The sequence below is a fragment of the Cupressus sempervirens genome, chromosome 8, assembly GCF_028749045.1.
Source record: "Cupressus sempervirens isolate cs-2001-9-10 chromosome 8, ASM2874904v1, whole genome shotgun sequence".
In the NCBI taxonomy this organism is placed as follows: Eukaryota; Viridiplantae; Streptophyta; class Pinopsida; order Cupressales; family Cupressaceae; genus Cupressus; species Cupressus sempervirens.
Genome location: NC_143125.1, coordinates 582,810,871 through 582,824,978, shown reverse-complemented (window position 1 = coordinate 582,824,978; position 14,108 = coordinate 582,810,871). Strand labels below are relative to the sequence as shown.

The 14,108-nt window shown below is 37.4% G+C and overlaps 1 pseudogene; it reads left to right on the top strand.

Moving 5' to 3' along the window:
* Positions 1-384: 384 nt before the first annotated feature.
* Positions 385-14,108, top strand: part of LOC149543772 (uncharacterized) — a 69,131-nt pseudogene continuing 55,407 nt past the window's right edge.

Sequence of the window (14,108 nt, the reverse complement as noted above, 5' to 3'; positions counted from 1 at the left end):
TTGTATGCCAAACTTCAAATCAGTGAAATGTTGAGTGATTTAATTCTCAATGGATTTTTAGGAGCCTAAAGTATTTAGGAGACCTCCAAATGGTTCTTCATGTGTATTTTTCTTGTCGGGGGGCCTCCACACTAAATTTGTATTGAACCTGTCCACATTCTTTAATTTGAATCCGGTTCTTTGCTTTTGAAAATAATGCTCAATTTTAATACAGTTGGATAAAGTAATTTTCTTTATTTGCTTACCATCAAGAAGGCTTTTTGTTCATGTTGGAAAATAATTGCCACCTTGTCATTTTCTTGGAATTTTCAGTACTCATGTATTTCCAAAACATTGCAATCCCATTTTAAACTCCCATCTCTTGTTGGTCGATGTAGAGCCCGATTTCAGTCTTCTGTTTTCTTGTATGGTGTAGTTTCTACATTTGAAATTATCTTATTTTATCATTCCTTTCATTCAATGTTTGTTATATTTGGCAGCTGATTGGAAATTGTTAGGATGGAGAAATACAGATGGGTGTTGCTTTTGATGAGCTGGAGCAGTGCTATCATATGTTGCAACTGTAACAATATTCAATGCCTACCTCAGGAAAGGCTTATTCTGCTGAGCTTCAATGCTGGGGTTGGGGGTTTATTTCCTTCATGGAAGGGGGTTGAGCATACATACATGTGTGTGTACGTACATACATGCATACATGTGTGTGTGTACGTACATGCATACATACATGTGTGTGCACATACATATACACATATATGTGTGTATACATATAGACAAATGGAATCAGTATTATGCTTTCATTGGTATAGATAGATTACATGGAGTAGAATGACACATTATTGTAATTTGTTCGTTATGGGCTTATGATCCTCAGTAGTTGGTACTCCTTGTTGTATTTGAATAAATAATTGAATTCTTAATGCAATGAGGCTAGCAAATAATCATGTTGTATCTTGATAGTTGATAGTTGATAGCTCATAACTGATAGTGTTTAAAGTGTCCACCTTTTAGGTCACTGATGGATCCTATGGAGAGTATAGAGGTCCAAGGAAGCATAGTTAGGAAGACCACATACACCCGCATTCTCATAATTCATTTTGCTTTTGTTGGCATAGCCAAAGTACTAGTAGCCCGAGAAGGCAGTCAAATGGGTAAATGAATAAGAAAAGGAAATTCCTTTTGTAGAGACATTATTCATTCGAATGAGGTGGATTGTCATGATCAGATTCGGATGAGTAGGGCAGCCTTATTTTCTCTAGCTCATATTTTGAGGTTGAAAGGAAGCTTGTGAGATACGATCCACTTGAAGTTAGAGGAACAACTAGTGATGTTCTTCCACACCCTTGGGCACAATCTAAGGAATCGCAAGATTGCCCATAACTTTGGGCACTCAGGAGAGACAGTCAGTCAGTACTTCCACAAGGTTTTGATGGTTGTCTTAGCCCTTCACAAAGATTACTTCATACCACCTGGTCCAAGCACTCCTCCCAAAATTAGTGGGAAGGATTTTTTTGAACCATTCTTCAAGGTAAATCACACATCATTACAAGTTTATTGTCTAGAATGTTGTCCTTATCTTATTATTACTTGAGCATGCATTTGATCAGTGTATCATATCCCACAGGATTGCATTGGAGCCATCTACGGAACCCATATTCCAGTGTGATTCGATGTCGACATACAGGGTAAATATCGTGATAGAAAAGGGAACCTATCACAAAATGTTATGGGTGTTTTCTCCTTTGATTGTAAGTTTCAATATTGCCTTGTTGGTTGGGAAAGCTCTACTGCAGATAGTCATACTCTAGCCTCAACTCTATCCAAATCAGATCCACTTGTAGTTCCCCCTGGTAAGCCAAATCACATTTTAATATACTCAAGGTTATGCTAAATGGTTCAAGTATTGACAATATACTTTCTTTATGTAGGAAAATATTATCTCGTGGATGTTGGATATCCAAATGCACTTGGATTTCTCGCTCCTTATCGGTGTACATGCTACCACTTGAAAGAGTGGTCAAGAGAAAACCCAATAAAATTTGCACATGAGTTGTTCAACCATCGAAACTCCTCTCTTAGAAATGGAATAGAACGTACATTTGGTATTCTAAAGTAGTGTTTTCCAATCTTAAGACATGCAACGTCTTATGATATCATGACACAATCCTATATTGTTTTAGCATGTTGCATACTTCACAATTTCATTATGATAGAGGATGGCCTTCCATTGGAAGAAGCTATTGAAGAGGAAGATGATCGTGATGGGATAGAGGTACCATTGCTTGAGACATATGGGTTGTCTTAGGAGGATAGAAATGAGTGGGCCCAATTTCGAGAAGATATAGCAAATAGGATGTGGGAAGATTATAGATCTCGAGAATAAATGATTTATTAGAAGGCAATTGCTTTATATGATTAAATTGATGTATGCATATACAATGATGGTGTGTGATTTCTTTATTCTGATATCAGTCCTTGCCACATTCTAATTAAATAAAAAGAATATTAACTTTCAATTTCACACCTACATTATGTACAAAAATTGTTGATCATATCTGCAATACACAATCCAACTTGAAATATAGATTACATTGTTTTAAATGCAAGAAAGCACAATTATTATACATCTTTGCATTGAGAAAGTACAATAACATGCTTCATAATGGGGCTCATGACTATTTACTTGCCATTGATATCACCATTTTGTCTTGCTGGTAGTTTTTTTGATGTTGATGTGTTATCATCAATTATTGCTTAAAATATGTATCATCTTCAATTAAATGCTTTCAAGTTTATTAAATGTTAGCCTCATTGCATTAGGATGTATTAAAAAATGATATTTAAAGTTTCTCGTCTTCAATTTTAAATGAAATATAGCAAGGAGTACCAAATGATGAAGATCATAAACCTACTAGTAAGAAGAGAACAACGAATTAGTTGAAAATCCTATTTTTTTTATGTTACTAATTGTTGCATTCCATTTAAATTTAAAGAGAAATAACTTTTAATTTTAGTTGTATGATTACTTTAAATCATAATACGTTTACCTATTCAATATGTTAGCCTCATTCCATTATGACGTATTACAAATTGATAGTTAAAGATTTTCACCTTCAAATTTAAATGAAATACAGGAAGGAGTACACAATGGCATATACCGAGCTCATGATGAGCATGTACGGATCTGATCATGTGAACTAGATGTGTTCTCCCATTACTTTGAGTGATATAGATGGATCCCTCACTGTGAGAAACAAATCTTCTTCTTCAAGGAAGAAAATGTGGACAAAATCAATGGAATGCAAGTTTCTAGACTTGCTCCTCGAACATGTCCATCTCGGACGAAAAGGTGAAGGTGGGTTTAAAAAAGAGGCGTGGACTGCAATATAGAGGACATTCAATGTAGTGATGAACTTCAATCTGCCACGAGATCATTTTAAGAATAAGCTGAAAACATGGAAAGTAGATTATAAAGTAATGAAGGATTTGAAAAATACAAGTGGGTTAGCTTGGAATGAAGAAACTCAAACTGTGGATGCTGAGGATTCAGTGTGGGATGACCTTTTGAAGGTAGGATGATCTTTGTACTCTTTTCATTGAAGAAATTTTCCCTTCTTATTTTAATAATGAAAAACTTACAATGTAATCCATCTATTAATGCTTACATGTAGAGGAGAGAATTCAAAAATGCAAAAATGTATAAGAGGTCACCTTTCCAATATTTCAATGAGTTGGCTGTAATTGTCGGTAATGACATTACTGAAGGGTTCACATCTACAACGTCCCTTGATGCTGAAGAAGGGCACCCTATGAACGATGCATTTAACCTTCTTGATGAGGATGTTACCAATTGTGGTACACCTCTTGACAACCAACCATATATTGATGAAGAGTTATATCATTCCAATCAGTCGAGTGCAAGTGCTAGAGGGACTCCTCCACCATCATCATCAAGAAGGGGAAAGAGGAAGAAGACATCTTTGTCTACATCATTGGATGTGATATGCAAAACTATGAAGGAACTGAAAGATGGCCTCGATAAGCCTCAGATTGTAAAAGTGGATAAATCTGAAGATGATAATATTTTGAGTGCTGCATATATTGCTCTCAAAGCTGTCCCTGAACTGAGTCGAGCAATTTTTGTGAAAGCACATGATACCTTTGTGCTTCAATGTGAAAGAGCCAAATGGTTCTTGATGATGGATGAGGCGGAGAGAGTGGAGTGGATTGCAATGACATTTGGTACCATTTAGCTATTTCAGCTACTGACTAGATTGTAATGACTTATGTTGCATGATTACTCTATTCAATGGTTTTGCATTAATCTCTAATAGCACTAAACTGAAACTATATTGATCTCACATCACTATATTGGAACTCATTATTGAGCACATTTTGACTATTTAATTAGTGATCTCTCACAACACTATACTGGAAGTCATTAGTGAGCATATATTTACTATTTTGTTAAACAGATTCTAAACAAACAGTTACAACATGTATTGGACTGTTTTGCTAAACAGATTTGAACCATGATAAACTATGTATAGATAAAAGCCATGATTGTCATTGATCTTCCATGTATCCATACATAGTTTATGATTTGGCTGCATTTAATGGTATTGCATCGATCTGTACATAGTTTATGACCTCATAAGTATGTTGAATGATTTTGCATGGATTTATACATACTTGATATATCCATAGTTTAGTTGTTCATTTCATTGGCATGATTCACTTTGATTAATGTTATTGCATTGATCTCTCACATCACTATACTGGAAGTCATTAGTGAGCATATATTTACTATTTTGTTAAACAGATTCTAAACAAACTGTTACAGCATGTATTGGACTATTTTGCTAAACAGATTTGAACCATGATAAACTATGTATATGTCAACTATGTATAGATAAAATCCATGATTGTCATTGATCTTCCATGTATCCATATATAGTTTATGAGTTGGCTGCATTTAATGGTATTGCCTTGATCTGTACATAGTTTATGACCTCATAAGTATGTTGAATGATTTTGCATGGATCTATACATACTTGATATATCCATAGTTTAGTTCATTTCATTGGCATGATTCACTTTGATTAATGGTATTGCATTGATCTCTCACAACACTATACTAGAAATCATTAGTGAGCATATATTTACCATTTTGTTAAACAGATTCTAAACAAACTGTTATAGCATGTATTGGACTGTTTTGCTAAACAGAGTTGAACCATGATGAACTATGTATATGTCAACTATGTATATATAAAAGCCATGATTTTCGTTGATCTTCCATGTATCCATACATAGTTTATGGGTTGGTTGCGTTTAATGGTATTGCATTGATCTGTACATAGTTTATGACCTCATAAGTATGCTAAATGATTTTGCATGGATCTATACATACTTAATATATCCATAGTTTAGTTGTTCATTTCATTGGCATGATTCACTTTGATTAATGGTATTGCATTGATCTCTCACAGCACTATACTAGAAGTCATTAGTGAGCATATATTTACTATTTTGTTAAACAGATTATAAACAAATTGTTACATCATATATTGGATTGTTTTGCTAAACAGATTTGAACCATGATAAACTATGTATAGGTCAACTATGTATAGATAAAAGCATGATTGCCATGTTTTGCTATTATGATTGGCACTATGATATATATAGGTAATCACATGAGCACATACTGGAATTCATTATTGAGCACATATTGACTATTTTGCTAAACAAATTTGACACAAACAGCTAGACATTGTTACAAAGTTTAGTTGTTCATTTCACTAGTATTGATCTCTCACAGCACCATACTAGAATTTATTAGTGAGCACATATTGACTATTTTGCTACATATATTTGAAACAAATAGTTACCACATCTATTGACTATGCTAAGGAGATAGCAGATAGAAATAGAACCATGATAAACTATGTATAGGTCAGCTATGTATAGATAAAAGCTAGTGATATACTTGTAAATTTCATTATTGAGCACATATTGATTATGTCTAGATAAAAGCCATGATTGTCATTGATCTGTGTACATAGTTTATGACTTGGCTCTATTTATATGGTATTTCATTCATCTCTCATAGCACTATGCTAGAACTCATTACTGGCAAGAAACTGTTACAAAGTTTAGTTGTCCATTTCACTGGTATTGATCTATCACAACACTATATTGGAATTCATTAGTGAGCACATATTGACTATTTTTCTAAATAGATTTGAAACAAACAGTATGTATGTACACACATGTATGTACGTACATACATATGTATGTATGTATGTGCATATGTATGTACACACATGTATGTACGTATGTATACATACTTGATCTATGCATTGCATTGATCTCTCACAAAACTATACTGGAACTCATTACTGAGCACATTTTTACTATTTTGCTAAGCATGTATGTATGTATGTGTGTGTGTGTATGTATGTATGTGCGTATGTATGTACACACATGTATGTATGTATGTATACATACTTGATCTATGCATAGTTTAGTCATTCATTTCATTGACATGATTGACATTGGTCAATACATAGTTTAGTTGTTCATTTCATTGGCATTCACACGATTGGCATGTGAAATAATTCTAGATGGTTAGTTGGCTTTGTTTAATGGTATTGCATTGATCTGTTACAACACTATATTGGAAATCATTACTGAGCACATTTTTACTATTTTGCTAAGCATGCATGTATGTGTGTATGTATGTATGTATGTGCGTATGTATGTATGTACATCCGTATGTATGTACACATGTATGTACATATGTATGTATGTGCGTATGTATGTACATACATGTATGTGCATATGTATACATACTTGATCTATGCATAGTTTAGTCATTCATTTCATTGGCATGATTGGCATTGGTCAATACATAGTTTAGTTGTTCATTTCATTGGCATTCACACGATTGGTGTAAGAACCCCAAATAGGCTCTATGCTGATCACTGTTTGTTTCCCTGGGTGTAATAATTGTTTTTGGTTTGTTTTTGAATGTTTTAAGCTGTTTTTGGGTTTTTGAGTTGATGAAAATAAAATACAAATACTGAAAACTAATCTACCTCAAATTATAACTGAAATCTGATTATAATGCTAATCAAATTCATTTATTCAGATGGCTCCTAATGTTTGTACAATACTTATTGCTGGAAGCATACATTAAAAACATTATCATTAATAGTTGAAAAAAAAACTTGATTTTTGTCTCCGATACGCAACCACGCTGCTGGTTGCTTCCTCTTTGGGCAGCGCCTATCAAAAACCACAATATTAAATCTCTGATTTTTAATTCACTGTAGCGCTGTACTATTCACAGCATTGTAGCTGCTGTTATAACCCCTTCCAACCTGTAAACAAATTCATCCACTTTTTCCCTACTGAAACACAATATTGACTCCAGAATGAAGTCAACTCACAGGCAAAATTCAAGTGATATTTCACACCCTCAAATTGCATCAACTCTAAAGATACTATGTTCTCCACAGTCTGAATTCTTCTTAAACTTGTAGAAACCCTTGTTGCCACAACTTCAAGAAATTTCACAAGGCAAAGTTTTTAAGCAATTCTCATAACCTCCTCTTGAAGGAAGACAAGGTTTGTTTATAAGGACTCCTCAACTCCAGAATGAGTCTCCATGCTCAATGTGGGATAAAAGATATAATAATAACATAAAAAATGTTATTACATTAAAACTTAGAAAACCCCTTTTAATTTTTCCATAAGCTTGGACCCACAATTAATTGAAACGATGGCCCCTTTTATGATATCATGACCCTCACTTAAGTTATATATTATAACTTAACAATATAGGCTCAAAACCAATAATGTTTATTTTAACTAAATAAACATTAATATCTCCATTATTACTCAACATTTTTGAATGTCGTTTGGACTGGGAGCTAACATGATAGAACTGCATATGACCATACCCCTTTTCTAAAAATAGCAGGGGTCTATCTTTATAACTCCAAAACTGCTAAAAATACCCTGACCAAGCCAAACTCAAAGGAAAACTCATCATAAAAAAACTCTGGCAACCCAGAAGAGTACTCTGCTCTGGTCCTTGGAGGATCTCCACACCAAGGTGACCCTCTATCCAATCTTATTAGCCTACGAGGGTCTCTGATAGGCTAATCACCAGCTAAAGTGATGTCTCTAGCTATAAGGGGACATCACAGTCTGCCCTCCTTGAAATTTCTTGTCCTCAAGCAATCTCAACTCTGGATGCTGTAAAATCTCCTCGCTCTCCCAAGTAGCATCCTCTATCGGCAAATCCTTCCACTTCACCAAATATTCTCGGATGGTATGTTTCCTCAAGTTCCTCTCTCTAAAATCAATGATAGCCTCTGGTATCAAAACTAGTTTTCCCTCATCATCCAGGGGTGGTAGTACTGTAGAAGGCACAATATGATGCCCTAGCGCCTTTTTGAGGCGTGACACATGAAAAACATTGTGCACCTTGCTCTCCGCCGGCAAGTCTAACTCATAAGCCACCTCTCCCACTTTCCTGATAATCCTAAATGGACCATAGTATCGTGGCTTGAGTTTCTCGGCACCACTCTTCTTGAGAGTGGATTGACGGTAAGGCTACAACATAAGATACACCATGTCTCCAACCTCAAAAGTCCACTCAGTCCTCTTCTGATTTGCATACTGCTTTTGCTGATTTTGTGCCTTAGTTAGATTATCCTTGAGAGTCTTAACAAGGTCTTGAATCTCCTGTAAAAAATCACCTACACTGGGCACTCTACTATCACTCAAAAGCAGATCCATAAAATTGGGTGCCTCATACCCATACAGGGCCATAAAGGGTGACATCTGAATAGACATGTGATAAGTGGTATTGTAGCAATACTCACAAAGATAAATCCACTTTACCCATGCCCTCTATTGCCCTGCTATATAATTTTTGAGATATCCCTCCACCCATTTGTTTACTATCTCTGTTTGACCATCTGTCTGAGGGTGGTAGCTAGTACTCGGAGTGAGATCTGTCGCACACAACCTGAATAGCTCCTGCCAAAAGTGACTCATAAACCTGCTGTCTCTGTCACTTATAATGCTCTGAGGTAAGCCATGTAATCTGAATATCTCTTTGAAGAACAACTCTGCCACTTGTGTAGCAGTGTATGTAGCAGTGATCGGAAAGAAGTGTACAAACTTCGTAAGGCGATCCACAACCACATATATGCAGTCTCTGCCTTGGGCTCTAGGTAGTCTTGTGATGAAGTCCATAGACAAACACTCCCACTTCCTATCAGGAATCGGAAGTGGCTGAAGTAAACCGGTTGGATAGGAGTGTTCTTGCTTATTCTGCTGGCAAGTGGGACACTCCCTAACATATTGAAGTACCTCTGCTTTGAGCCCTTTCCATGTGAATCGCTCTCCAATTTGTCGGTATGTCTTGTAGAAACCAGGATATCCTACCATAGGTGAATCATGAAAAGATTTCAAAACCACCCTCCTCACTACTGATCCTAGGACCAAAAATATTCATCCTTTGTAAATGATGAGCTCATTCACAAGGGTGTATCTGTTGTCCTGAATAGTCCCATCTATGAATCCAACTGCCCAAGTGTCCTTTGCATACTCTGTAAGGATCAAGTGTCTCCAATCCTCCGATATGTCTGTCAGTAAGCTCAAATGGGGCCTACGTGATAAGGCATCAACAACTACATTCTGTGTCCCCTTAAAATATGTAATGTCAAAGTCATAGGACTGTAACTTGCTCACCCACTTTTGCTGCCTATCATTGAGATCTCGCTGCCCCAAAAAGTGTCTTAGGCTATTATGGTCGGTTTTGATACAAAATTTGCTACCTACCAAATATTGCCTGAATTTGGCCAAAGCATGCATAATGGCTAACATCTCCTTATCATATATGCTGAAGCTCCGCTCTGGCCCTCTCAATTTCCTGCTCTCATAAGCAATAGGGTGCTTCTCCTACATAAGCACCGCTCCAATGCCCTCTCTGAAAGCATCACAATGTAGCTCAAAAGGTTTGCTGAAATCTGGTAATGCTAACACTGGACAAGAAGTCATCAACCCCTTAAATTTCTCAAAACACTCCTGTGCTTCAAGAGTCCACAAGAAAGCTCCCTTTCTCATCAAATCTGTCAAGGGTGCCGCATGCCTGGAATATCCATCCACAAACCTTCTGTAGAAACCACATAGTCCTAGAAAGCCCCTCAACTGTGTAAGGTTCACCGGTGAAGGCCACTCCACAATGGCACGAATCTTTTTAGGAACCATGCACACGCCCTCTACACTGATGATGTGACCCAAGTACAACAACTCTGTCATGCCCAAATCACACTTCGACTCCTTTGCATACAAGGATTCTCTGTCTAATATACCCAGCACCGTGTCCAGGTGAACCAAGTGCTCCTCCCAAGATCTACTATATACCAAGATATCATCGAAGAAGACAAGTACAAATCTCCTCAACTGAGGATGGAAAACCCTATTCATTGTTGCCTAAAAAGTAGCAGGTGCGTTAGTTAGCCCAAATGGCATAACTACAAACTCAAAATGGCCACAATGACATCTAAAGGCTATCTTCTCGATATCCTGCTCTCTAACTCTGATCTGGTGATAACCTGATCTCAAATCTATCTTTGAGAAGAAGCAAGCTCCATGAAGCTCATCTATCAACTCATCGATCCTAGGAATGGGGTATCTATTTTTAATCGTCTTCCTATTAAGCACTCTGTAATCAATGCACATCCTCAATGTCCCATCCTTCTTCTTTACTAACACCACTAAAGAAGCAAAAGGAGACTTACTTGGTCTAATGTGGCCCATAGCAAGTAACTCCTTTATGGTTTTCTCAATTTCATCCTTCAACCTCTTCGGATGCCTGTAAGGTGTAATCATGATGGGCTTAGCCCCCTCCTCTAACTCAATGATGTGCTCAATACGTCTATCTGGTGGTCTACCTGGTGGAATGTCACTGAACACTATAGAGTGTTTAACTCTAAGCTCTTGAATATCAAGAGGATATTCAATCTTATGTTGTCCCTCTTGTGATGGCATCAACATGCACTCTGCTGCCCACTCTACCTAATCATGTCGAATCAATCTAGCCATTCTATGAAAAGAGACCATCCTGAGATCACTGTCCCTGATTGCCTTAAGAATATGTGTCTTCCCATTCACTTTAAACCTCATCTCCATCTCCTTGAGGTTAAGAGTGAACTCACCAATATCGTGCAACCAACTCATCCCAAGAACTATATCTGTATCTCCCATAGGTACAACATAAAAATCTGCCTTAAAGTCATAATTATTAACTTTCAATGGGAGTCCAGTGATCCTACGATCACATTTGAGGACATAGCCATTCGCTACCCTCACTCTAATTCCCCCAAACTCCTTTGTTTGTATGCCACGCTTCTCCACCATCCTAGCATCAATGAAATTATGAGTGGCACATGTATCAACCAAGGTTATGACTCGCTGTCCAGCGAGTACTCCTCTCATCCGGAATGACCCTTCTTGCTTAATACTAGTGAGACGAGCTTCCCTAAGTTTCCCATCTCCTTCCCCATCCTTGGACTCCATTTTAGATAAGTTTTCAGCCTTGTCTTCCTCTTTTTCACCATCTATTTCCTCTATATCAGACTGTTGATCTGAATTATCTGATTCTGATTCTTCATAGTATGTAATGGGCACCCACCGGTTATAACTTTATGAAAGACTTTGCAAGGAAGCTCTGATACCACTGTAATGGGCACCCCTGGATGTCCCAAAAAACTAAACCAAATTGCTGAAAGGAATTATGTCAAACAGTTTGCATTCAACTTCTTATTTCTTCGTTTAATGTTTTAAACCCCTTATAATTTCGGAAATCAAACATTTATTGTTTGTTGTGTTTCGTGCATGGAATTGGTATCATACAACATAAACAAGAAAGCAACTACAATGATATGCAAAGTGGAAATGAACTGCTGCTAATAAAATGTTATTTTCAGAATTCATAAAATCAAATACATAGCAGATTTATCAACTCACTAATTACTTCAGCAATATTGTCATAATACTCCAGCCCATGCTTATGAACTTGCTGCTACAATACTTTGTCCTCCAATCAGTCCACTACCTTCATAATACCATTCCCTCCAAGCGGCATAAGCGTCGGACAAGTAGTGAAGAAGATATGAGCAAAATATCAAATCTGCCTGTAGCCGAAAATGCAACTAAACTGCCTGATAATGAAGCCAATAAGAAAGAATTCCAAAGGCCAAACCCCAAGGGAATGATGTCTAGAATGTTACAAGAGAGGATAGACATCCTCAAATGCCGAAAACAAAGCTGCAACTCACATACCAATTTCTACTCATATTCAACCTGTCTAATGAAGCCACAAATGCTTCCTTTTATTCTATTCCCACGGGTCCCCTCAACTCATATGGGCAATGTGGGATAAAAGATGTGTAATATAAAACATATATTAAAATACCCCTTATGTCTCCCTTGGGTACACATCACCATAAAATATATATTAAAGTAACACTTTAATATTTTACAATTAAATTAGATGTTACTTTAATAAAACTTCAGGCATTAAAATGTATTAGCAATCGGACTCCGAATAATGCGAGTGATAGCTCATCGGAAAGCTCTCACCGAGGAGTATCGAGTCCAATCACCAAAATTGACCTGCACTGTGTCCTGCCGACTTACTAAAAATAGTAAGTATGCCTGAAACTAAGTAAATCAACTTCGTTTTGGCCCAAACTGGAAATGACTAGGCCAAAACACTCCAAGATCCCATTAAACCCTTCGTTAGCCCTCGGGACCATGTAGAACAAGGCTAACGCGCACACACTTGGTCAACTGCTAAAATGGGGACATTACAGTCTGCCCCCCTTGAAATTGCTTGTCCTGAAGCAACCTCAGTCCAGCCTGCTGAATAACCTGCTCACTCTCCCATGTAGAATCTTCCTCCGGCAAGTCTTTCCATTTGACCAAATACTCCTTCACTATCCTGTTTCTAAGCTTCCTCTCTCTGGTATCCACAATAGCCTCAGGTACTAACACAAGCTTCCCCTCCTCATCCAAAGGGGGTAAATCTACAGAAGGCACTACACTCTGACCAATGGCTTTCTTAAGCCTAGACACATGAAACACATTGTGCACTCGATTGCCCTCTGGAAGCTCAAGCTCATAGGCGACTTTGCCCACTTTGCGAATCACCGTGTAGGGACCATAAAATCTAGGTTTCAACTTTTTAGCTCCGCTCTTCTTGAGCGATGACTATCTATATGGTTGTAGCCTCAAGTAAACCATATCCCCTACCTCGAAGCTACGCTCTATTCGGTGCTGATCAGCATAAAATTTCTATTGATTCTGGGCCTGTTGTATATTCTCTTTGAGCACTTTCAGGATGTCCTGACTATCCTGCAATAATTTTTTGGCTTTGGGCACTCTACTGTCCCCCAAAACTAAATCCACGAAGCTAGGTGCTTCATAACCATAGAGTGCCATGAAAGGAGTCATCTTGATGGACATATGATAAGTGGTGTTATAACAATACTCTCCCATATGCAACCATCTGATCCAAGCCTTTTGTTGTGTAGTTACATAGTTCCTCAAATATCCTTTCGCCCATTTATTCACAATCTCTGTTTGCCCATCTGTTTGCGGATGATAACTAGTGCTAGGTGTAAGATCTATACCACACAACCTAAACAACTCTTGCTAAAAAACACTCATAAACTTACTATCCCGATCGCTGACAATGAATCTGGGCAGCCCATGTAACCTGAATATCTCTTTAAAGAAAAGATCTGCCACCTGTGCTGCTATGTAAGTGGACGGAATAGCAAAGAAGTGAGAAAACTTCATCAAGCGGTCCACCACCACATAGATGCAATCCCTTCCCTGCACTCGTGGTAAACCAGTGATGAAGTCCATCGAAATACTTTCCCATTTCCTATCGGGAATGGGCAAGGGCTGTAATAAACCTGCAGGAAATGTGTGTTCTCCCTTATTCTGTTGACAAACCATACACTCCCTGACATACCTCTGAACATCATCCTTGAGCCCTTTCCATGAAAACTGCTCTCGGA